Source organism: Petaurus breviceps, unplaced genomic scaffold (genome assembly GCF_028583685.1).
Source record: "Petaurus breviceps papuanus isolate PSGF00001 unplaced genomic scaffold, PetGlider_PUasm1.0 90459, whole genome shotgun sequence".
In the NCBI taxonomy this organism is placed as follows: domain Eukaryota; kingdom Metazoa; phylum Chordata; class Mammalia; order Diprotodontia; family Petauridae; genus Petaurus; species Petaurus breviceps.
Window position 1 is genome coordinate 1,144,983 of NW_027187259.1, and position 4,102 is coordinate 1,149,084.

Below are 4,102 nucleotides of genomic sequence, written 5' to 3' on the forward strand. Positions count from 1 at the left end.
ACTAAGGGACAAAGTGTTTTGCAGTGTCTTCTATCATCAGTCAAGAGGTATACAGTTAGTGTCAGTCTCACTAAAAATGACTTCTGGACCTGGCCTTGACTCCCAGTGAGAGCAACCCCAAGAGAACTGAGGGAAAAGGCCAAATAAACAAAGTGAAACATGTCCTGTTTGGGACGCAGCTAACTGGCAAAACTGGACTTGAGGAGCAGACAGAGGATCCCCCAATTCTCCAGGAGCAGGGCTCTACCCAGAGAAGGAAAGAAAGCATCCTACCCCTGGCTGGAATTTTTCATTCCAGCGAAGGGAGAGGGGGGAGGGGAGCTCGAGGTTGGTGGAGGGACAGGCTAGAAATGAAGTTGCAGATGGCTGGGTAAAGTTCTATAACAGTGTTCAGCAGAGACGGGGGGGATGCAGAAGGGAGGGGGAAGGAGGAAAGGAAGTAGAGAGGAAAGGAGGTGGGAGGATGACATTAGAAGCGGGCAACCCAGTCAGCAACCTATAGCAGCAGAAAATACTGGAGGAAGTATATAGCTGGAGATCATTTCATTATAAACAGGTTTCATCTGTGTACCCTTTACTTTGGTCACTAGCAAGCCCCTGAGCCTTTCTGGCTAATTAGACTTCCTCTCAGTCAGCTACTTAAGAGGAGGGGTGGCCCTCCTCTGGCCCCAGAAGAGGAGCTTTCTTGGGGAAGGTGTGCATGTGGCTCCTGGGACCGAGGTGCTTTTCCACCAGCGGCACTACCCAAGTTTAAGACAGTAAGTACACAGAACTTCTTTCTTGTTTCGCTGCCGTTTTTATCCCCCTCCGGTCTTTTTTTTTCATCCCACGGCCCCCTTCCCCCCCCCCCCCTTTTCCCCTTAGTCTTTCTGCGTGCTTTTTTTCTCTTTTCCCTCCTTGTGGCCTTTCCCCCTCTTTTTCGGTTCTTCCTTTCTTTCGTTCTCCTTTCTGTGCTTTCTATTTCTCTTTCTTTCTCTCTTTTCTCCTTCCTCTTTCTTTCCGAGGAGATGGGCTAAGTCCCCTCGGTGCCCTGAATCGGGTCGGGCCCCACTCCTCATTAGACTGCTCGGGATGAGGCAGTCCTGTTGCACCGACACGCACACAAGCTCTCTCTGCCCGTTAATTGGCCGGGAAAGAAGCTTTAGCCATTGTCAAGTGGCACTTAGGCTGCCAATTCCGGACTGTGAAAACGGCCTTCCCGGGACAGTGAGCTGGGACGCCAGCTTGGTGCGTGCGCGCAGTGATTGGTGACTCCCGAGCCGAGCCTAGCGCGGCTGCAGCCCCGGGGATTGGGCGGGCTCTGGGCTCCCAGCGAGCCCTCCTGAGCCAATGGAAAGCATTTCCTATTGAGACCCCCAAGTGCTCCCTTGCCCCTCGGCTTCTTCCCCAGACATTGGGCCCTTTCTTGTGTCCTGTTTGCTGAGGGCATGCCGGCTCCGGCATTCCGGACACTCGGTGCCTAAACAAAGGCTAGGCGAGCAATGCCCCCCGCCCCCGCCCTTGCTGCCTCCCGCCCGCCCGCTCCGAGGATGAGCGCTGGGCAGTGAGAAGCTGGGACAGCCCCAGCTTGGGCGGCTTTCGGACGTTCGCTTTGCGCCAGAGGACATGGAGAAAGGCATGCACTTTGAAAGAGCCTACCGCTGGAGCCGGGTACTAGGTCTTGCTAGCTAACTGTCTGCTGCCGGGAACGTACTTTCTCACTGGGGGTAAGTCTCCTTTGGTCTGTTGCTTGGGGGCCGGGGGCTGGGGGGAGTGCTCCTCAGCGGGCACCCCGCCTCTTGGAGCGTTCAGGGCCAGAAGGCTCCTCTGCAGCTTTGGGCCGAACAAACGATCGATTTCAGTTGTTCCTGCAGGGATGTAATAAACGATCATAGGGTTCTCAGGATTCTGCTGAAAGTGAACACAAATGGCCCAGGAAGCCCAGAGTTGCCTGGGAATGAATACAGTATGTGATGTACCTTGCCAGCAGGATTAAAGGCATCTCCGTGTCTAGCACTTTAAAAACTCCTGTTGCTCCGGGTTACGGGTTTTCTTTTCTTCTCTTCAAGCCCAGAGGCTGCCTATTGGGAAGAGGTTTCTTTTAGGGTTAATGTACATAAGATTTCTAGCCCATCAAGCGTGATCGATGGATTGGAATGGGGCAGCCAGGAAACCGAATTATTCATCAATACTGTCCTATATGTGTCAGATGAAAACCTGTGTCTTGAGTAAATTGGACAAGCTGTTTGGAATGAAATGAATAAATGCATAATTCAAGGACAAAGAGCGGGGGAATGGTGAGATGGGGCAGGTATGAAGAGAATCCTTTCTGAGTAATTCACTCCTTGTGTTTTTACTTCTAACATTCTTCATGGCAGAGCTCTTTCTGAATTGGTCTGCATTCCCCTGTTCTCTGTTGCAAGCATTTGACTGTTTAATTCGGCAAGATTTCACTAGGGAAAATGACCAAACAAATCCCAAGCTTGGTGGGGTCATTCACCATCTCACCCAGCTGGATTATACCAACTCCCTTTCCTAGCTAGCATAAAGGCAACTATTAGAGAACCCGGGCCAAAAGCCTCTATCCTTTCAGGGAGCTCAAGACACATTCGAAAGTAACCCCAACACACACACGACCTGTGAAACCTTTTAACTTATCACACTTGTAAAAATTACATTCCTGCTAGGGAAGGTATTTGGTCAGCTGATAAAATCACTGGCCTAAAAATTTTAAGGCAGCCTATGCAAAGCAAAGAAGTTGAAACAGAATGTTTGAACAATTCATTTGGGGCCTTCACCAATCAATGCCCACAGTTAGAAAACAGAGAAATGGGGCTGGGGGTTCACAAACACCAAGGCAAATTTGAAGAAGCCAAAGGGCTAAATGTCTTTGAGGGGGACCTGGGCCACAACTGTGTAAGTAGCATACTACTTGTGTGTTCATGTCTTCATGCGTTCATGCCCTTGACTGTATAGAAGAATGAGACTTGTAAAAATTGTGGGTGAAAACTAGAAGCTTAGCCTGTGGCCACTGACCCCAGCGGAAATTCAGCTGAGTTTTCAGGAGGCTGCTTGGTCCAGTACAAAGAACCCTGGCTCTGGAGCCAGAGGAATTAGAGCTGGAAGGGATCTTAGAGATGATTTAATCCAATTCCATTATTTTACAGGGAAAGACATTGAGGTCTAGAGAGAAAGAGTGCCCTGGGCAAGCTCATGGGGCTAATAAGTAGCAGTCAGGATTTCAGCTCAGAGCCTTTTGAAAATCCAGGACCCTTCCTACCACACCACACTGTCTCTCCAAGGCCGATGTTTGAGGCCTAGCTCTGATGCTTACTAGCTGTGTGACCCTGGGCAAGTAACTTTATCTTTCTAAAATGGAGATAAAACGAAGATCACCTACCTCACTTAGTGAATATTGGCAAAGAGAGATGGAGGCTAGCATCCTTTGAAAGATAAGAAATGTCTATAAATCTTTACTAGTTAGCATATAAAATGCTTTGCTATATTTTGTCTTCTTCCGAGTGGTTCAATAGTCACTTTGTTGTTTAGAGGAAGATGGTAGATTCTTTGGCAGGGAGAAAGTTGGCTGAGGAAAGGATGCCTGAATGTGGACTCAGGGACCAAAGAAAAGTGGGGCTAGGATGGCCGTATGAGGGTCAAGTCTAGGTCCAGGGGCAAATCTACTGAGATTGGGATTGATGGGGATGGTATAAAGATCAGACATGGAGATAGCCCACAAGGTTTCAGACTGCTAGGCTGATGGTCCTACCTCATCAACAGGACATTGAAAAGAGTCAGAATATCAGGCAAGCGGTCAAAACCTCTAGTCTCTGTAGAAGGAAATGAAGATAAATATGATAAATTATTTGTCCTCAAGGAAATTATCTTCTAGGAAGAAAAGCAAATTATACCCATATGAAAAGTTACCCAACAATACAAAGCATTATAAGTACCATATAAGTGATGATAGATATAAGATGCTAAGGAGTTCGGAGGAGAGAGAGACAGAAGGAGGGAGGTATGAGAGACAGAGACAGAGAGACAGAGACAGAGGGAGAGACAGAGAGAGAGGGAGAGAAGAGAGACAGAGACAGAGAGAGAGAGAGAGAGAGAGAGAGAGAGA

At 48.6% G+C, this 4,102-nt stretch overlaps 2 protein-coding genes across 4 annotated transcripts in view; both read left to right on the forward strand.

The window, feature by feature from the left end:
- Window positions 1-619: 619 nt before the first annotated feature.
- LOC138141717 (lysophosphatidic acid receptor 4) overlaps window positions 620-4,102 on the forward strand; it is a 17,611-nt gene continuing 14,128 nt past the window's right edge. For 2 of the 3 annotated variants that reach the window (XM_069062528.1, XM_069062531.1), the window contains exon 1: window positions 620-758. The gene's annotated coding sequence lies outside the window, so the exon portion shown is untranslated. Of the gene's footprint in view, window positions 759-889; window positions 1,707-4,102 lie in introns of those variants that run through there. The other variant, XM_069062530.1, reaches the window with a different exon arrangement.
- LOC138141716 (putative P2Y purinoceptor 10) overlaps window positions 631-4,102 on the forward strand; it is a 170,624-nt gene continuing 167,152 nt past the window's right edge. Inside the window, exon 1 of the mRNA XM_069062521.1 lies at window positions 631-758. The gene's annotated coding sequence lies outside the window, so the exon portion shown is untranslated. The remainder of the gene's footprint in view (window positions 759-4,102) is intronic.